This window comes from Chrysemys picta, chromosome 1 (genome assembly GCF_011386835.1).
Source record: "Chrysemys picta bellii isolate R12L10 chromosome 1, ASM1138683v2, whole genome shotgun sequence".
Lineage (NCBI taxonomy): Eukaryota > Metazoa > Chordata > Testudines > Emydidae > Chrysemys > Chrysemys picta.
In genome coordinates, this window is record NC_088791.1 from 48,955,438 (window position 1) to 48,964,089 (window position 8,652).

The 8,652-nt window shown below is 41.0% G+C and overlaps 1 long non-coding RNA gene across 1 annotated transcript; it reads right to left on the reverse strand.

Moving 5' to 3' along the window:
* Positions 1–297: 297 nt before the first annotated feature.
* On the reverse strand, positions 298–8,402 carry LOC135983777 (uncharacterized). The gene is made up of 3 exons (XR_010601579.1): positions 8,296–8,402; positions 2,022–2,796; positions 298–1,661 (listed from the first exon to the last, which is right to left on the reverse strand). It is a non-coding gene; the product is annotated as an uncharacterized LOC135983777 (long non-coding RNA).
* Between the last annotated feature and the right edge of the window lie 250 nt (positions 8,403–8,652).

The window sequence follows — 8,652 nt, forward strand, 5'->3', positions numbered from 1 at the left end:
TTAAATAAGGGTTACACACACAAATTCTGATTCCTAGAAATCTGGTCTGCTTTGAGCTAAGATATGATCATCACAACTTGTTCCTTTGGTGAATGAACAGCCCTAATAACAGTGTTAAGCATTCAAAGGAAGGTTTCAAAAGCAAATGTGGTAGATTGCATAGCTAAGACATACATATATCCTTTATTTAGGATGACAAAAACTTAAACATATCTTTCAGTACTGTCTCTGACATATATACACAGTATATCACTGCTCTGGACACCAAGTTATTTAAAGCTATTATTTAGTGCCATAATAAGTAGTAATTTAAATACAAGGTAAAATCAACACATTGTCTTGTTTACTACTGATGTTAATGTTAAGCTGATGTGTAATGCTCCAAAAAGGCAGCCTATGATTTGTTATTATTAAACTGTCAGCTCTGTCATGTGTTAGGCATAGATTCATACTATACTTCTCTCAGCATATCACTTTATTTTCTATCAGTCAAAAATGAAGTGTTTTAATTGTGTCTCTGCTATTTTTCTATTAACTGTTTCATGCATTTTCCCCTGGCCTTTTAATTGCAGTTTAATAGTGGTCATTAACACATTAAGGGGTGTTAGAAGAACATTTGAAGTCCTCTTGACTTCTACCAAAGTTGACACTTCAATGCTAGAGTAATTTCAGCTATTCATTTATTTAATAGTGACCTATGCAAATGTGGAACCATGTCATTTTACAAATTGACTGTAATAATTAACTAGAAAGGCAGAGTAAAATGAAACAGGTTATAATTAGAATAAAACTGCTACAGTATTACGTCAGCTAGAATAAAATAATCTCAAATGATTAAATTGGTTTCAATTATTAAGAATCAGTTTAATGTACCCACTGTTCTGATTTTTTACATTTCTCTTTTTTGTGTGCATTAGATGTCACCTCATACAATTTATGCATTTTATTCATCTTGGTAAAACAGGCATTACAAAAGTTTAATTAAGTAGTAAAAGACTTCATATTATTCTCTTGAATTCTAAATTAGTTGCAGAAAGTAGTGATAGTGCATAGTACATACCATTCATATTCATTTCAATTAGAGGCTTTTATTGTTATATCATATTTCTCTAATCCAGTAAATATATCGATGTGTAAGTAGATATACAGATAGATATAGTACAACTAGCCCTCATGGTGTGTTTCTAACTTACATGAACAACTCAGTTTTGTCCTATAATATTTGGATTTTATTTTCCATCTATTCATGTTACTGTTTTGAGTACAGGATATAGACTATGAAATTTCAGAATAATATTTTCATTGAAATCTGCATAGTGCGTATATAATTTTTCAGTTTGTAGATCTATTGTCCCCAATATTTTATCTAAAAACCAGAAAGGGCAAAGCTAGTTTTCAGAAATAAAAGGAAAACATTTTTTCTCTGATTTCTGACAAATTGGGTCATGCCACACTGATATGCATGAGCAAGTATGTTCAGTTTAGATCTGTCATTAGTTTTTGGAAATTTAACTTTTAGAATTTTGGAAGGCACTGAGATACTATGGTGATGGATGCAGTATAAACACCTAGATAGAAGGGTACATGGTTAGATTTTGTCTTAGAAGCATTATTTTTATGTCACATAAATTTCTTCCTTCCACCCCTTCAGCTTGGAAACACTGTTAAAAAAACGGAAACCCATGTTAGCCCAACGAAACTTAGACATTGAACTGTTAACTGGGATGTGATTACTCAAGCATTGGGACTTGCTGCAATCAATTTTAACATTATAGTGGCTGGAAGACCTGGTTAAATAGAAATAACTCTTGTGCTTGTTTAAACTATGCAAAGGAGGAGATACTGTGTAAGAGCTCTAATAAATTGATTGATGATTGATTTTGATTTATAAACTTTTTTTTCTCCCAAAAGATGCCTATTTAAAACTGAGGGCACCCATCACAAATTGCAGAATCAGAATAAATAACCCCATAACAGACAACAGAAATCATGCCCCCCACCCCCAAAAAAAACTTCCTTACCTCTTCACAGATATTTCTCCTCATCAGATCCTTTTATCTCTGCAAAAGCCTGAATAAGTAGGCAAGGATGTGTGTAGACTGGAGAATGAAAAGCAGCGAGTGATGGAGGACATTGTGATGACTGTGACAGCAGTGGCAAAAAAAAAGACCCCCTTGGCCCCAGGTGCAGCTCCACCACTGGTAGCCAGGGTAGATCCGTACTGTAGATAGGATTCACTTGCACTCAGGTGTAGCAAGAGAGAAAGCTGTAGTGTAGACAGGGCACAGGCAGTTTTACGAATGTATAAAAATGCCTGTGCTTGCTTGAGCCCTTGCTGCGCTGGTGATGAGTTGCAGGTGACATTTTTGCCAGTGTAGACAAGGCCTGTCTGTGTGAATCCATCACTGTGTGTGTGAGACTCCATCACTGTTAAGTCTGGATGCAGCTAAAACATTTGCATCTGTATGGATCCCCTTGCAGTCAATATGCTTCAGTGTGGCCACAAGGGCTCACCACCTTGCAGGTGTGACTGTATGATTGGGCCCCAGAGGTTTTTTTGTGACAGGCTTCCCACTGTTCCTCACATGGGCACCACTCTGTTAGTAGTGGTAATAGTAGGCATGTTCGTTCTGGAGCAGGTGTAAATGACATGATGTTAAAAGTGCCAGTGGCAATTGGAGCTGGCTTTATACTTGTGCTCCCAATATTTCTACCACCAGAGGAGATGCAACAGTAGGAAAATTTTGTGTATGCAAACTCCTAGTGGATCTGAGAGGCCATCACCGGTGGAACAGTCTGTGGAAAAAAGGAGATCTGTAAGTAGGCTGACACTATTTTCAATGTAGCGAGCTTACAAAAAAAAGACTACCAGCAATATGGGTTTCCCATAGAGCTGACCAGGAAACTGAATTTCACTTCTGTGAAAAATTTCAAGGTTCTGGAAAAAATTGTCCTGAATTGGGATGAAAAGCCAAAACCTTGACATTTTTTTGAAGAAGTGAAATTCCACAATATTTTGCTACTGAAAGTAAATATGGTCCATGAGCGCCAAAGTCACCTGCAAGCCCTGGCTCTGCAGCAGCCTGCCAGGCAAGCTACCAAGAGCCTGGAAGTCCTGGGGGCCTCCACTGGGCTGCAGAGGAGCTGGCAGCCTGGGAGCCCCAGCTCCCCACCTGGCAGGCTGCTGACTAGCTGGGGGGGTTGGTAGCCCAGGCTCCCCAGAAGTCTGCCGTAGGCTGCTGAGGAGCTGGGGAGGTAGGCAAGAAGGTGAGTTGACAGGTTCTGTCAGAAGTTTTGTTGAAATGAACACATTCCTGAAGAACATTTTGATTTCAATGGATTGATATTTTCCAACAGAAAAATGTTCCGTTGAAAAATTTCCAACCAGCTCTCATTTCTGCAATAGATATACCTTTTCCAAGCATCCCTTACATTTGTTAGAACCACTTTCTACATTTTCTAAATGGAACTAGACCTCTTTATTGTAAGGTAATTTTAATTAATATTGTGCAGTTGTAATAATGCAATTATTATTAATTACATTTTACTAATGTAATTAAAATTCTTTGCTTGCAACAAAGGCAATCAGTGGATCACAATTAGTTCAATATCTACAAAAATAAAAATTAATATGGCAGATTATGGGTAACAGTACAAATAACCCACTCCTGTATGTCTCATAAATGTTAAATATGGATAATTTGCACAAATAGTTACTTTGTCCTAGGAAACAGAATCTTAGAGAAATTGCTTTGCAGATCTTTGTGATTTACTTGCTGGTAAATTGGTTTTCAGGCATTTCCTGCTATATTTATATTAAAAAGGTTGGATCAAACTGATCTATGATGACATGTATAAAAATTTGCAAAGTGCATCATTAACTTTTCAAGAGAAAAATCAGTAAGAAATATTGTACCAATGAGAGCAAACTTAGCAATAACATAAATATACCCCCCACTTTGTGTTTAAAATAGTGTTTAAGGAATTTTGTTGTTAATGTGAGGCAGTATAATTTTGTAGTGGGAGAGTGGGTGTCAGAATGACTGGGTTCCCTTTTCCATTTCTTGCACTGGTATATAAAACTTTGGCAAATTATTGAATTTCTTAGTATCTCTGTTTCCCCATTTGTAAAGTGAGAATAACAATAATAAGAATAAAATCTATTTTAGGGCCTGATCCAAAGCCCACTGAAGTCAATGGAATGACGCCTTTTAACTTCAGTGGGCTTTGAATCGGCTCTTAGGATAGGTCTACCCTGCAAAGGAAACCCATGGCACCAAGTCTCAGAGCCTGGGTCAATTGACTCAGGCTTGCTGGGCTCAAGCAGTGGGGCTAAAAATAGCAATGTAAGTATTCCTGGTCAAGCTGGAGCCTGAGCTCTGAGAGCCTCCCCCATCACTGGGTTTCAGAGCCCAAGCTCCAGCCCCAGTGGGAACATCTACACTGCTATTTTTAGCCCTGCAGCCCAAGCCCCATGAGCCTGAGTCAGTTGACCTGGGCTCTGAGAATCGGTACTGTGGGTTGTTCTTTTCAGCATAGACATACCCTTAGAGGCTTACAGGTTAATAAAACACTTTGAGATCCTTGGAAGGAAAGTGCTATATAAAGTGGGTCAAAATATGGTTTAGTATTCAAATAACCTGATCTTCCCGAAATCACTTGGTGTTGGACCCAGTATTTTGTTAGCAGCATTCTGCCCCATTGCTATAGCATTCCATCCCACTGCCATAGCAGCATTCCTCCAAAGCTGGAGGGAGGGAGAAGCAGATTCATTCCCAGGGTTCAGTGAGGCTGAACAAGGGCTGCCAGTACTGCAGGTGAGAAGTCAAAATGAGGCTCTCTGAGAACAGTCCCTCCTCCTGCTGTCTCTGATTGGTTTGAGGGGGAGGGATGGGGAAAGAAGTATGGAAGGAGATGTCACACTGTCTGGAGTGGCTTACAAATGTGAGTGTCTACCTCAGGGCAGACTGTCAGAAAAACAGGACAGATACTCCAAGCTGGTGGTGTGTTCTATAATTAGATTTCATCAAGCCAGTAACAAATGTGAACTCTTGGATCACTATACCAGTCTTACCATAGAGTCACAGACAGTCTCCTTAGACTCTCCACTCTATCTTGCCACACAGACAAACTGGACTTTGTGATAAAAAGTCACCCAAACCAAAAATCCCAACACATCAGGTTGCTCCCAGTCCCAAGCTATCAGTCACTTAATCCAGATCAATTGATTCTCTAGATCTTACACCAAAGACAATGCTGATAGCCAATTCTATAGTAAACTAACTAAAGGTTTATTAGCTAAGAAAAGGATGTGAGAATTATTGAGCCTCCTATATTGATCCACTGCTCCTACTCATACCTTCACACCGTAGGTAACTGACAAGATTTGTAAAAATGACACAGTTTACTTTTTCAAAAATGTGGTTAACTTCGTCTTTTATAGTTATACATGTTTCCTTTCTATAAACTTCCTAGACCTGGTCTACACCTAAAACTGTGCTTGACTAGCTACATCACTCAGGGCTGTGAAAAAATTTTCACCTTGTATACTGTATTAGGTCGATCTAACCCCTGTTGTAGATGCAGCTAGTTGATGGAAGGACATATCCCTATAGTGGAGTTACGAAGTTCAGCAACCGTATTACTGAATGGGTTAAGGAGTGGATTGTGGCTGTTAAGGAAGGCTCCCAGATGGGTTACAATCTGGGTTCTCTATAGATGAAATTAAAGTACCTGAGGGGCATGACAGGGGGGAAACTCCTGGTTTCTCTATTTGACTTAGATCTGTGGTGAGGACATCATTGTGCATCTGCAGGGAGTGATCCAGTGTAGAACACCAAGGTTGCCTCCTTCTAAACATATGCTGTACTGAATTGGATTCCCCATAATAACATCAGCCTAGTCAGCCTCATTCCCCTGGTATGTGTGTGGAGGTGGTGTGCTTAAAGTTCTGAAATGGTCATGGCACCATAAGTGTACATGGACTTTATGAACATGTAAGAAAACAAGCCTCCTCCTTGAAAAGCTTTGTTTTCCACAAGAAAATGCCTGTCATTTGTCCTCAACAGACAGTTACAATAGCAATAAGGGGGTGGCACTATAGCTTGTCCCTCTATCACAAGTTTGGTTGATGTAGCTACGTTATTGACTGTGGCTATTAGTTTCCTTTTGTAATTCCCATTTTTCAATTTCTTATGAGATTGACAGAGCTTTGTCACAGACAACTTGCCTATCTCACAGAGATTCACAAAAAGAAAATGTGTGAAAACCTGAAATGAGAAGATTGTGTTGATAGCTTGTTGTAATGCAGGGAAATACAATATATGCTGAATGTGACTAGACAGAACTTTAGAAACAATAATTCCATTACTTCTTTTCTTTGTGCTAAGGGCATATTTGACTTTGCTGTCAGTGCCACTTGTAGTAGTGAAATGAAAAGGAAATGTGTTCTCAATTTGCTAAACTTTGACTACTACATTAAAATATAGGCAAATGTATATATGAATATTGTTAATATATTTTTCTAGAGATTGGCCAAAATCAAAACCAGGGTTCAGGCACCTATGGACAATGGGGTTGCTCAAAATTCAAACTCGCTTTCAAATTTTGCAATTTTTTTTAAAGGACTAAATCAAAATCATGGGTCTGAACACCCACAAATATTGGAGTGTTTGAAATCCAAATATGAATCCAAATTGTACAGTGTGACTCACCTCCCTCTCTCTCTTTTTATATCTTCTTTACCCTCCTCTGTTCTTTTCCTTGATTTGTGTGCTGTAATACTATTCCAGTTAACTCTAGTTTTTACACTAGATAGAGAGACAATGCTGAACAAATAGAGGGCAAATTTTCTTTAAGTATTCATTTCAATGAGACAGTCAGGTAAGATTTTACCATGTGTGATGGGGTATACAAACCCCACACGGGGCTGGAAGAGGTTAAAGGACAATATTGGGCCCAGCTAGCCCCACCCCTCCAGTCCTTCAGAACATGCTTCACCTGGAGACAGGATTGAAAAGGGAGCAACCCAGCTCAGAAGGGAGGATGAAGACAGACCTACCTGGAAGGCTCCTGACAAAGGAGCCAGAGAAGTCTCCCTAAGGGAATAGGACTATATGCTCAACCAAGTTGGGGCTGATAGAAAAAGAAAACAAACTTTTTCCCTTTCCCTTATCTGGGACCAGAAGCTGAGGGAGGAAAGCAGTGGTAGAAAGTGAACCAGAGAGGGTGTGATATACCAGGGAACAATGCAGATTACTGAGTAGCAGTGTCACCCCTACCCTGCAACCTTGGGTGCCTTACAATGCCTTCCTGAGGTAGCTCCCAACTGAGCCGCTCACAAACAGCCAAACAGCATGCAAGCCACACCCTGCATGTCCGTGTAACTTAGGGTTGCCAACTTTCTAACTGCACAAACCCAAACACCCTTGCCCTGCCCCCTGCCCCTTCCTTACCTCTTCTCCAAAGCCCCTCCCCTGCTCACTCCATCCCCCGTCCCTCCGTCACTCACTCTCCCCCACCCTCACTCACTTTCACCAGGCTGAGGCATGGGGTTGGAATGCGGGAGGGGGTGAGGACTCTGGCTGGGGGTGCGGGCTTCGGGGTGGGGGTGGGGATGAGGGGTTTGGGGTATAGGAGGGGGCTCAGGGCTGGGGCAGGGGGTTGGGGTGCAGGAGGGGGCTCCGGCCTGGGGCTGTGGGGCTGAGGGGTTCAGAGTGTGGGAGGGAGGGGGCTCAGGGCTCATGCAGGGAGGTGGGGTTCAGGAGGAGATGTGGGCTCTGGGCTGGGTGTGTGGCTCCAAGGGGGCTAGAGTGTGGGAGGGGGCTCTGGACTAGGGCAGGGGGATGGGGTGTGGGAGGAGGTTTGGGGTACAGGTTCCAGAAGGAAGCTTGGGTGCGGGAGGGGGCTCAGGGCTGGGGTAAGAGGTTGGGGTGCAGGATGGGGTGAGGGTGATTCCAACTCATCCTCAATCTTAGATTTCCCCCCTGAAATGTATCTCCTATACTGCCCAGCCCTCTCCTTGACAATACAAGATATATTATGTCTGTTATTCCTTTAAGAGAATAATATGCTCATAACTTGCCACCCCAAATGGAGTTTCCTAGATACTTCCATTTAAAAAGACTGAATTAGATAAAATAATAAAACAAATTTATTAACAACAAAGGGATAGATTTTAAGTGAGTGCAAGAAATGAGGCATAAGAGTGAGGAATGGTTAAAAGAAAAATTAAGATAAGATGTTTACTAATACCTAACTTAACAGACTATATCAGATTCAAAAGAAGTTTCTCACCGCATGCTTTCAGTCTTACTGACCAAACCCTGTAGGTCAGGGACCTCTTCTCCCAGAATCCAGTGAATGCTTCCTTTGTTACTTCAGGTGCAGTGATTGTGATGCGGGGAGAGAGAGGTCCCTTGGTGAGTATGTCTGTCCTTTTTATAGTTTCAGTCCCTCCCTTCAAAAACATTTCCAGCTGGGCACCCTTCCTGTTTGATGACTCTGTTTACTGCTTAAATGCAAATTAAGCAGAGCACCCATTCTTTTGTCTAGGACAGACCAGTTTGCTAGCCTCAGTTTGGGCAGGGCAGTGGGGTTTGGAACATGTGTTAATAACACCATACAGTGGTATCTTATAACTTCATATACAGT